Source organism: Podarcis bocagei (genome assembly GCF_964188305.1).
Source record: "Podarcis bocagei genome assembly, chromosome: W".
In the NCBI taxonomy this organism is placed as follows: domain Eukaryota; kingdom Metazoa; phylum Chordata; class Lepidosauria; order Squamata; family Lacertidae; genus Podarcis; species Podarcis bocagei.
Window position 1 is genome coordinate 46,249,814 of NC_138131.1, and position 12,653 is coordinate 46,262,466.

At 42.9% G+C, this 12,653-nt stretch overlaps 1 pseudogene across 1 annotated transcript in view; it reads left to right on the forward strand.

The window, feature by feature from the left end:
• The first annotated feature begins 720 nt into the window (after positions 1 to 720).
• LOC308578193 overlaps positions 721 to 12,653 on the forward strand; it is a 33,797-nt pseudogene continuing 21,864 nt past the window's right edge. The window contains exon 1 of the transcript in view: positions 721 to 858. The product of the transcript in view is annotated as an uncharacterized misc_RNA (transcript). The remainder of the gene's footprint in view (positions 859 to 12,653) is intronic.

Genomic DNA, 12,653 nt, shown 5'->3' on the forward strand with positions numbered 1-12,653 from the left:
CTGCTGCTGCCCGGACATGCCGGCCACCTCCTTGTCCGCTGTCTCGCGCTCCTCCCTTTTGCGCGCGCTGCCCCACCGCCGCCCCATTGGCCGGGTCCTGTCAGCTGATCCTGTGTTATTTCCTATGTGTGTGTGTGAGGGGAGAATGGAGAGAGAAACCTCGGCACCACCACCGCGGAGCCGCCCCCGGCTCGACGCGGATCCTCGCCGCCGCCGCCCCGCCTCTCGCCGCCCGACTCGCCCGCCTCCCTCCCACGGCACACCAGGCAATCTCTCGCGGCACACTAGTGTGCCGCGGAACACCGGTTGGGAAACACTGATCTAATCTATCTATGCAAGGAATATCAACTGTACGAGAAATGGTACCAACTAATGGTACTAACAGGACACCGGAGGCCCATTGCAGCTGAAAAAATGCCTCCAGTTTTAATATAAAAAAGAATGGGAAACGTTTATTGCATATTGACAAAAGCAGTGCACACAGGTTAATACATTAGCAGGATTAATTTTTTTAAAAAACCCCACCTGTAATGGTTAAATTTAAAGTAGAATCATAGAATCATACAGCTGGAATAGACCACAAGGGCCATCGAGTCCAACCCTCTGCCAAGCAGGAAACACCATCAGAGCACTCCTGACATATGGTTGTCAAGCCTCTGCTAACTGGGACTTTTCTCTTGCTTTTCTTTTGTGCAAATACCCCCTTCCCCCTGTACCTACCTACCTCTCGACCCTCCCAAGGCCTGCTACCTGAAAGCCATCGAGACCCAACCCAACTTTGCTGTGGCATGGAGTAACCTCGGCTGTGTGTTCAATGCGCAAGGGGAAATCTGGCTGGCGATTCATCACTTTGAGAAGGTAACTGTTACAGAGTTTCTGGGCTCTAGATGGGAAGGCCTGGAAAAATAATGATAATGATAACAATCCAATATAAGCCCCATTAATTGGGCTAGTAGCGTTCTCTCTTCTTCTGTTAAATAATGTTTTATTAATTTTTCATTAATCACAATCCATTAGAAGCCCCATTAATTGGGTTAGTAGCGTTCTCTCTTCTTCTTTTAAAGAATTTATTATTTTCATTCATAGCAATCTGATTTAAGCCCTATTAATTGGGCAAGTGGCATTCTCTTTGTAAATTATTTTTTCATTAATTTTTTCATTAATAACAATCCCATATGAGCCCCATTAATTGGGCTAGTGACATTCTCTTTTTAAATTATTTTTTATTAATTTTTTTATTAATAACAATCAAATATAAGCCACATTAATTGGGCTAGTAGCATTCTCTCTTCTTTTAAATATTTTTTTATCATTTCTTTCATGAATAACCTGATCTAAGCCCCATTAATTGGGCAAGTAGCATTCTCTTTTGAAATATTTTTTTACTAATTTTTTTCATTCATAACAATCCAATTTAAGCCCCATTGGGCTAGTTGCATTCTTGCTGCCGTCGTTGCAGACATAAGAAGTCTTATACCTAGTGAGAAGGCTTCTGGCTTTTTTGACAAATGTATTTTCAAACATTTTCTTTAAATTCATCATATATTATTTCCCAGAAAGCCTTGACCAATGTCACATAATAACAGATGCATATTAGTATATCGCTGCTTCGCAAGATGTTGCAGGGCTGAATGAAGTGGTTTGTAATAACACTGTCAAAATTGGATGCAATTTTTAAATATATACAGTGGTACCTCGTTTTACATAGACTTCAGGTTATACACTCCGCTAACCCAGAAATCGTGCTTCAGGTTAAGAACTTTGCTTCAGGATGAGAACAGAAATCGTGCTCTGGCGGCTCAATGGTAGCAGGAGGCCCCATTAGCTAAAGTTCAGGTTAAGAACAATTTCAGGTTAGCAAAGAAGGAAAACTACCCAAGACTTTCTTTTCAATGACGAAAAACTGTAATCTAATTGATGTTTGGAGACTTAGACATCCACTGGAGAAACAGTTTACATTTTATTCGGAACCAAATCTGTCAATGTCAAGAATAGATCAAATTTGGGTCTCGAATGAACTAACTCCAAGAATTCGGCAAATTGAAATTCAGCCAAGAGTAATTTCAGACCACAGTCCAATAAAATTGGAAATTAAAGGTTATGAAGAAAGATCATTTAGATGGAGAATTAACGATTACCTCTTGGGTGATCAAAAAATCATACAAGAGGCGCAAAAGAAGTTGATGGAATATTTTATGGACAATGCCAATAAGTCAGGTAAATGGCTCGCGTGGCAAATTAAGAAAAGAAAGGAACAAAACATAATCAACAAAATTATTGTGGATGGAGAAGAGATTGAGAACCCGAAAGGCATTAGAAAAGGATTCTTGGACTTTTATAATCATTTGTACAGCAACAGAGAAAAGAACAATTTGAAGAGAATAGAAAGATATTTAAAAGAAAAAAAGGTGCAAAAGATCCCGACAGAAAAGAAAGACAGACTGAATGCCCCAATTGAGAATGAGGAAATAATAGAGGTCATAAAAGAATTGAAAAAAGGAAAGGCTCCAGGACCAGATGGATTTACAGCCAGTTATTACAAAGAATTGAGGCACACCCTGACGGTACCACTGAAAGAAGTTATGAATAATATTTTGAAGGAAAAAGATATTCTGGAAACTTGGAAAGAAGCCTTCATCATACTTATTCCCAAGCAAGATTCTGATTTAACACACGATCTCATTGTTAAACACAGACTATAAGATTTTTGCTGGAATATTAGCAAAAAGATTAAAAAAGGTATTGAGAGAATTTATTCACGATGATCAAGCAGGGTTTCTTCCAGGCAGGCAGATGAAACATAATGTGAGAAATATAATAAATGTTTTGTAATATCTGTCTGCTAGGAATGAGAAACAAGCTATACTAATGTTTGTAGATGCGGAGAAGGCATTTGATAATACAGTGGTGCCTCGCAAGACGAAATTAATTCATTCCGCAAGTTTTTTCTTCTTGCGAGTTTTTCGTCTTGCGAAGCACCGTTTCCCATAGGAATGCATTGAAAATCAATTAATGCGTTCCTATGGAAACCGCTTTCAAGGCTGGCAGTGCGGAGAAGGGCTTTTCTCCCCACCGCAAGCCTTCAGGACAGATACGGGAACAGAGGGGAAGGGGCGCAGCGCTTCTCCTCTGTTCCCGGGGCTTGCGGTGGGAGGAGGGTTTTTCCTCCCCACCGCCAACATTCAGAACAGCATTCTGAATGTTGGCGGTGGGAAGGAAAACCCTCCTCCCACCGCAAGTCTTCAGGACAGCCACCCGAAGGCTGGCGCGGGGAGAAGGTCTCTCCGCCCCACCGCCAGCCTTCGGAGAGCCTTCCGAAGCCTGGCGGCGGGAGGAGGTCTCTCCGCCCCACCGCCAGGCTTCGGAGCAGCCTTCTGAAGGCTGGCGGTGGGGCGGAGAGACCTCCTCCCGCCGCCAGGCTTCGGAGCAGCCTTCTGAAGGCTGGCGGTGGGGCAGAGAGACCTCCTCCCGCCGCCAGGCTTCGGAGCATCCTTCCGAAGCCTGGCGGCGGGAGGAGGTTTCTCCACCCCACCGCCAGGCTTCAGAGCAGCCTTCCAAAGGCTGGCGGCGGGAGGAGGTCTCCACACCACCGCCAGCCTTCGGAGGAGGTCCGAGGACAGTGGGGAAGACGTGCTGCGCTTCCCCGCTGTCCCGGAGATTTCCCTATGGGCTTTCGTCTTGCGAAGGAAGCCCATAGGGAAATTCGTTTTGCGAAGCGCCTCCAAAACGGAAAACCCTTTCGTCTAGCGGGTTTTCCGTCTTGCGAGGCATTCGTCTTGCGAGGCACCACTGTATATCATGGGAATTTGTGTTAAAAAATTTAGAATTTATGGAAGTGGGGAACGATTTCTATAATGGAATAAGGGCGATTTATACAGAGCAAAGAGCTAAATTGATTGTGAATAATGTAATAACAGAAGAAGTGAAGATATGGAAGGGTATAAGACAGGGTTGTCCTCTCTCGCCACTGTTATTCATAATGGTTCTGGAAGTCCTCTTGAGTGCAATTAGACGAAATGAATTAATAAAAGGGGTGACAGTAGGTCAAAACGAATATAAAGTTAAAGCCTTTGCTGATGACCTGGTAATAACGATAGAAGATCCTTTAAAGAGTTTAAATGTGGAGATGGAATTTGGCAAGGTGGCCGGGTTTATATTAAATGTGGGAACCAGTTGACGGAAACCAGCCGTCATTTTGGGGTGCAAGGCAAAGAAAAAACACACACAAAGGCAAATGTCTCCATGGACGGAGGGCAAAAAAGCTCCTTCCTCTCTCTCCTCCGATTTTATTATCCTTTGTTCTCTCCAGCCGCATGGCAGCATTCCAATGTCTCACGTTACCTCATCCGGTCAAGCTTTAACCCACCCACAAACCATATAGGGTTACAGTGCCCAGAGGGGAGAACCTAACTCCTTATAGGGTCAATACATTCTAATACATTGTAAGCTCAGAGTGCTGGTCACCGAGGTCAGCAAGGCACCAGGTGGCACTACAAGCCTTTTCCATGACTTCCTGGCTCCCACATGCCCTCTTTCTTTATTTATTTAATCAGAGTCATATATGTCAGTACCAATACGGTTATATCGAGCGCGATAGGCGACTCTTGTGAGACCGGAAGCGGGCCGCGGACTGGAGAACCATGCAGTACATACAGAAATTAAAGAAGGAATACATTGTATACAGCAACACAAAATAATGCAAATAACTACTATAATGATCACTAAAATCAATAAATGTCGAAGCCAACTTCCATCCGGAAGCCAAGAATATAACCATGCCCATGGATCAACGGAAGGAGGGGGGGCAAACGGATTGTGGGCTACCATGGTTTCCATATGGTCGATTGTCGCAGATATGCTGACATTATTATCAGGAATAAACATGCAACAGTGAGAATGAACAAGCGCACAAACTCCTCCTTTTGAAGCTAAAATCACATTCAAAGTATAACGATTCTGTAAAACCACTTCTCTCATTGCAGACACCTCCTGGTTGAGTTCCTTCAAAGCTTTTATGGTATCATTGAATAATCCTTCAGTCCAATTTGCTAGCCGATGGAGGTCCCTATAGTTCATTGCTGCACCCACCGAGGGCAGCAAGGCCCGAGAGACCTGGGTACCGATATATTGATTTATGGGTGAATTTACCTCCCGACGATTTCGTAGTCTAAGAGAAGATGGTAACTTATCAACCTTATACAACAACGGAACCACGAGACCCAATGTACATGTGCCTGTGAGGTTTCGAGGAATGGCTTTGTATGCTTTTTCGCCACAAAGCAACCATAACTCTCTTTGGAGTAAATAGCTGATATTACTACTCTGTTGGGACCAATTAAAGGCTTCAGTAAATAAGGAACTGATATGAAATTGCTCATCTGTGGCATTTGCTAAGCCAGGGATAGAAGAATTCAGACTCCAATTTGCATGGTAGGTTTCTTTCCTAGTTTTTAGCCATGCACTGGTATCGCTTCTAAAGCACTGAGATTGGTCACTGTATGTTCCTGTAAGAGAACAAGAGCTATTAAACATGAATTTCAATGTATATTGACAGTTTGGATATATGCCCCATGATTCTTTCCCCTCTTTAATTTGAAAACAAATGGGGGCAGGCTCATGGAGGGTCAATTGTACTGGAGGCCAAAAAGTTTGCTTAGGGGATATAATATCAGTAAATTGAAAAGATCCATTGACAGGCACGCCATGAAGCATTATGCCTGAATGACTGGCAAAGGGCGGCATGTGCATACATAACCAACATTTAGAAGCATGCAATAAACTGGTAAACTTAATCATATCTTGTACAAAAATATTATTCCTCCATATCTTATGATAATTTTCTCCCCTAAAAGTCTTATTCAACAATGCTGTTCTTATAGTTCGAGAGTGGCTGAGCCGTGGATACTGCCAGCCAGAGTAGGATTCAGGCGACAGCTGCTTGCCAGCCGATAAGGTGAAATATGGTGGCTGCAACTGGATTGTGTCATCTGCTTCTCATCCTTGTATAATGATGCAGCAAAAGATGGCAAGGCAAATGGTTAGGAAGGCACTTCTGTAGTTGAAGGGACTCGCCATGGCCGCACGCATCGAGCTGGAACCCACAAAGGCTTGTCCTCGACGTCCACTGCCGCGTACCCTCGTCCCCACGTGATCAGCGGAACAGGTCCATGCCACGCGGGATCAGGCAAGCGTCGGTACACCACCAAGGGGCGGGGGAGTGCCTCCTCCTTCCTAAAATGCAATTCCGCGGGAGTATGGGTCCTATTATGTGGATATAAAAGATGGTTAAGTACAAAAAGAACTTGGTGAACAGCCGAAGGGATATCTGCCGTTGGTATGCTTCGGCCGCCAAGCTGTTTAAGCAATAGTGTTTTGAACGTCAGGTGTGCTCTTTCCACTATAGCTTGACCTGTGGAGTTAAAGGGTATGCCATGAGTTAATTTCACATTCCACAACATACAAAATTCCGAAAATGTTTTAGAAATATATGCTGGACCATTATCAGTTTTGATACGCGCAGGTTTACCCATGACTGAGAAACAGCGGATAGTGTGCTGAATGACATGCCGAGCTGTTTCCCCCCTCATGGGCGTAGCCCATATGAATCCAGAGTGGGTGTCCACCGTGAGGTGAACCTTGGAGAGTGGAGCCAACACAGGTGTGTGTGTGACATCCATCTGCCAACACGCCAATGCAGACGTGCCCCTAGGATTGACAGCATCAAAAGGAATGGCCAGCTGAGATTTAGAACAAGAAGCACATTGGGAAACTATATCCCTTGCTTGGGCCAAAGGAATAGAAAAATGCTTTGCCAATGCTTTCGCAGGAAGGTGAAAGGTGTTATGACCTAGTATAGGGTCAGAAAAGAGAGAAAAGGTAGAAATGTCCCTCAGAGCCACATCTGCTCTTGCATTGCCCTCTGCTAAATACCCTGGGTGTGATGTGTGGGAGCGAAGATGTGCAACATAATAAGATAACTCTCTGTGCTGAAGTAAGGCCTGCAGGCCAAGAAACAAGGAAAACAAGTCAGAATCCAAGGAAGGAGTTATATAAGATATTGGTAAACTAGCAAAAAGGCGATATACATACTGAGTATCCACAATAAGATTGAAAGGTTGAGTAGGAAAGGATTGAAAGGCAAGAATCACAGCTGCTAGCTCAGCTCACTGGGCAGAAGACTGTGGAGGGGTATATAAACATTTCCATTTTCCTCCCTCCTCCCATGTCACCACCCCCCTACTTCTTGTTCTATCCATGAAGAGGGTTAGTGCAGAGGGGAGAGGTGTGAGAGACAAGGGGGTAGCCAAACATAGGTGACCTGTGTCAGAAATGTCAAACGGTCATCCTTTGGAGGGTTAAAAATGATGACACCTATAAAATCAGCTAAAGCAATTTGCACGTGAACGTCCTTTGATAACAATGTCTGATGTGGATTCAATTACTGAATAAATGTTCTTCGGTGGGGTATGTGGTAGATGTAACCATTCTATAATGCAGATAGTCTTCTTCTTGTTCCGCCTGAGCATATAAAATTCCTGTTGGCAACGATGTAGCAAATACGGCCAGGTGCAGCTCGTGTGCAGCACCTCTAGGTGGCGCATGTGGAAAGGTTTCAATGCTTCACCCACAAAATGTTGACAAAGTGTAGGGGAGTTCCGCATGCCTTGAGGACAATCCACTGATAACGTTGCGAATCGTGATATACTGGCAATGTAAAAGCAAACTGTTCCTTGTCTGCTGGAGCCAGTGGGATGAAGATGGTTCAATGTGGCCGAAAGTCAATTGTTCAGAGATAAGCTGTTCAGAAACAGGATGGTGCCATTGCTGCGGATTTTTCTTTTGGTGGAGGCCACCGTTCTACCCACACTGAGGTATCGGTGATCCTGGTTCGCCACGCTGGAAACGTTGTATCGGTGGCTACAGGCTGGTTTTCATTGAGCGCTGCTGCTAGCAGATGAATCTTGTGGGTGGCTGTATCACCAGACTGACAAATGCGAAGCATGGCTGCTGTGTCTGTGGCAGGATTGTGTATTATCGGTCTTAACGCAACCTTACAATCCTCTTTGGCATATTCAAAGGCCAATTGTTTGATAATTATTTGTTTGGCTTCAGGATTTTCAATTTGTCTACTCACTGCTGTAATCAGCCTGTCCATAAAGGAAGAATATGATTCTCTTGCCTCTTGCCTGATTGAACCCCACCTTGATTGAATACTGGTGGGTTCTGGGATTTTTCTCATTGCTTGTTGAGCAGCAAGAGCAGTATCCCTCAATAAAATCTGCAGCAGTGTGGCTTGTACTGAAGCCTGAGCAAAGGGCCCACGGCCCATCATAGCATCCATCACATCTGCGAGGGTAATATTAGGATTATTCCCTCTTGCTTGTTGCAGTAAGGCAGGAGCATAACCATGACAGGCGATTTCCCATTCATGAGCAAATAATACACCAGCTGATGGAGGTAAAACTGTACGTGCCAAAAGCTTGATGTCATCTGGAACCAACAGCTGGGCTAATGTGGCTTCCAAAAGAGCCTGTGTGAATGGTGCTTGCAGTCCATTTGTCCTGACTGACAATTGGAGCTCTTTCAAGATTTTAAAGTCAAAAGGTTGGTGCTGGGCTTGAGTTCCTGCTGGAGCACCAGCAGGGGGCACAATAACAGGGAATGCCATGGTATCCTGAGATAAGGAACAGGCAAGGGCTGCACGTTGAAAGGGGGTAGCTGGTTCTGCTGCTGAAAGAGCAGGGTCATTTCCAGCCAGACCACGATATTTTTGCAGGATTGGGTCCTCTAGTGAGGAACTATAATCTGGAGGCTTGGGTTCTGGAGCTGCTGGCAGGGCAAGGATTGGAACAAACTCTAACACAGCAGACTGGATTAAAGAAGCTGGAGGTTGTGATGGCAATGCAGCCAGGGAGATATTTTTTGGTGATAAAGAGCCCATAGCGTAATGAACCTTGCACCATGCATTTAAAATCCGAGTACTGATGCTGGGGAGCTCATGAAAATGTTCACCAATCTTGTCCCAAAGTTTCAGTTCCCAAGTCCCATTTGCAATTACACCCAAGTCCCAGGGAGAATGTTCATCAATGGCCAGAATGAGCTGTATCAAATCACCCTCGGGAACTTCCAGTTTGTTGGAGGAGAGGAGAAATTTTAAGTCTTTTAAAAATTTCTGTTGGGGAGTAGTCAAAGAGCTGCCCATTTTTCAAAAATCAATATAATAGAAGGGATCGAACTCACCGGGATCTTTTTTAAAGATGTAGAGCGCTTTGCAATCCTTGCCGGACGTAGTGAGTCGATGATAACCACTGCTTGGATCAAAAATCCTCTCAGTTTCTTTTAAAATCCTCTTAGTCTGCCTCAGACTGTTTGCTTCCAGTTGCTTCTTTTTTCCCTTTTAAAAACCTCAGCCGTATCCTTTTATTCTGCCTCAGAGAGGGCACCACTTGTGGGAACCAGTTGACGGAAACCAGCCGTCATTTTGGGGTGCAAGGCAAAGAAAAAACACACACAAAGGCAAATGTCTCCATGGACGGAGGGCAAAAAAGCTCCTTCCTCTCTCTCCTCCGATTTTATTATCCTTTGTTCTCTCCAGCCGCATGGCTGCATTCCAATGTCTCACGTTACCTCATCCGGTCAAGCTTTAACCCACCCACAAACCATATAGGGTTACAGTGCCCAGAGGGGGGAACCTAACTCCTTATAGGGTCAATACATTCTAATACATTGTAAGCTCAGAGTGCTGGTCACCGAGGTCAGCAAGGCACCAGGTGGCACTACAAGCCTTTTCCATGACTTCCTGGCTCCCACAATTAAATAAGAAAAAAACCAAAGTAATGATTAAGAATATGGACCAAAGTGCAATAGAAGTAATGCAACGAGAATCAGGGATTGAAGTGGCGAAGAAGGTAAAATATCTGGGAATATGGTTAACTCCAAGAAATATTGATTTATTTCAAAACAACTATATACCGGTGTGGAACAGAATCAAAAAAGTTTTGTAAGTTTGGGGAAGGATGAAACTTTCTTTTTGGGGTAGAATCTCAACGGTCAAAATGAGTGTGCTTCCAAAGATGTTATTTTTGTTCCAAATGATTCCTATAATTAGGGGGACAACGACTTTCAAAGAGTGGCAAATTCAAGATATATCTGGCAGGGCAAAAAGCCAAGAATACAATGTAAGTTATTGACAGATGCAAAGGAAAGAGGAGGCTTTGCGCTGCCAGATTTGAAATTATATTATGAAGCGTCTTGTCTCTGCTGGTTAAGGGAATGGATAAAATTAAAAAACAATAAACTGTTAGAGTTAGAAGGATTTGATAATAGATTTGGGTGGCACGTGTATTTGTGGTTGGAGAAGAAAAGTCACAAGGGTTTTGAGAATCACATTTTCAGGAGCTCCATAATAGAAATATGGGATAGGTGTAAAAATATATTAGAACCCAAAGTTCCACACTGGTTGTCTCCATTAGAGGTTATGAGTGTAAAGAAAATCAATATGAGAGGGAATTGGATCACTTACGGAGAGCTAATAATTAAAGAAGGGGGGAAATGGAAAATGAAGCCATATGAACAAGTAAAAGAACATGTGTTTGATTGGTTGCATTATTTTCAGGTAAATGAAATGTTTAAAAAGGATTTAAAAGAGTGGATATACGGAAAAAGAATCGAAATTTCAAATAGAGATGATAAACAATGATTATAAGATATTGTCAAAAATGTATAAAATGTTGTTGGATTGGCAAACGATGGACGAGGAGGTAAAGTCGGTTATGATACATTGGGCCAGAGACTTTGGTTATAATATACAATTGGCTGACTGGGAAAAATATTATGAAAATGGAAAAAGGAAAATATTATGAAAATGGTATATAGATGGTACATAACACCGGTTAAGTTAGCAAAAATGTTCAAAACATGTAATAAGTGTTGGAAATGTAAAGAAAAAGAAGGATCTTTTTTCCATATGTGGTGGGAATGTAAGAAGGTAAAGGGTTTCTGGGAAATGATATATAATGAGTTGAAGAAGATGCTTAAATACACATTTGTAAGGAAACCAGAAGCCTTTTTGTTAGGAATAACTGGAAGAGAGATAAATAGAAAGGATTACAAACTTTTCCAATACGCAGTAACAGCGGCAAGAATATTAATGGCCCAAAAATGGAAACAAGAGGAGCTACCGACCCTTGAAGAGTGGAGAATGAAACTTATGGACTATGCAGAACTGGATAAACTGACTGGGAAGATTAGATATCAATGGGATCACAAGTTCATCGAGGACTCGGGAAAGTTTACAGATTATCGGAAAAGCATATGTGACGAACAGACAACGCTAGTGGGATTTAAAGAGGCTTTGTGAAAGTTAAAGATGTATTGTAAAAAAGAAATAGAACTGAAAGGATAATATTAAATGGCAATATAAATTTAGAGAATGCATAAAAATAGAAAATATGGATTGGTGGAAAAGCTTGTGGAAGTCCAAAAAGTTGAAATTTGTGAATACTGTTTGGGATGGCGAATTTGTAAATAGGAAAATTTAATAAAAATTATTATTATTATTTTAAAAAAGAACAATTTCAGGTTAAGAACAGACCTCCGGAACGAATTAAGTACTTAACCCAAGCTACCACTGTATAATATTTTTTTAGTTTTCACAAAAAACCAAATCATTAAATTAAATAATATTTTTTTAAAAAACAACTGTATACACAATCAATGTTAATCCCACATTATGGGATTATTTGACTTGCCTCCCCTGGTTCCTTTGTATTATCATCATTCATTATCATCACTGGAGAGCCAGTGTGGTGTAGTGGTTAAGAGCGGTAGACTCATAATCTGGGGAACCGGGTTCGCGTCTCCACTCCTCCACATGCAGCTGCTGGGTGACCTTGGGCCAGTCACACTTCTCTGACGTCTCTCAGCCCCACTCACCTCACAGAGTGTTTGTTGTGGGGAAGGAAGGGAAAGGAGAATGTTAGCCGCTTTGAGATTCCTTAAAGGGAGTGAAAGGCGGGATATCAAATCCAAACTCTTCTTCTTCTTCAATAAAATCATCATCACTAATTTAAGGTTATCAGATTTTTTTTCAATGAGTCCGGGGATACTTTTCAACTTAAATGGATTTTGTATGGGGACTGATTTGTAAATCTGGGGACTGTCCTTACTCCAGAGGAGGGCAACCAAAATGGTCAAAGGCCTGGAAACGATGCCTTATGAGGAACGGCTAAGGGAGCTGGGCATGTTTAGCCTGGAGAAGAGGAGGTTAAGGGGTGATATGATAGCCATGTTCAAATATAGAAAAGTATGTCACATAGAGGAGGGAGAAAGGTTGTTTTCTGCTGCTCCAGAGAAGCGGACACGGAGCAATGGATCCAAACTACAAGAAAGAAGATTCCACCTAAACATTAGGAAGAACTTCCTGACAGTAAGAGCTGTTTGACAGTGGAATTTGCTGCCAAGGAGTGTGGTGGAGTCTCCTACTTTGGAGGTCTTTAAGCAGAGGCTTGACAACCATATGTCAGGAGTGCTCTGATGGTGTTTCCTGCTTGGCAGGGGGTTGGACTCGATGGCCCTTGTGGTCTATTCCAGCTGTATGATTCTATGATTCTACTTTAAATTTAACCATTACAGGTGGGTTTTTTAAAAAAAAT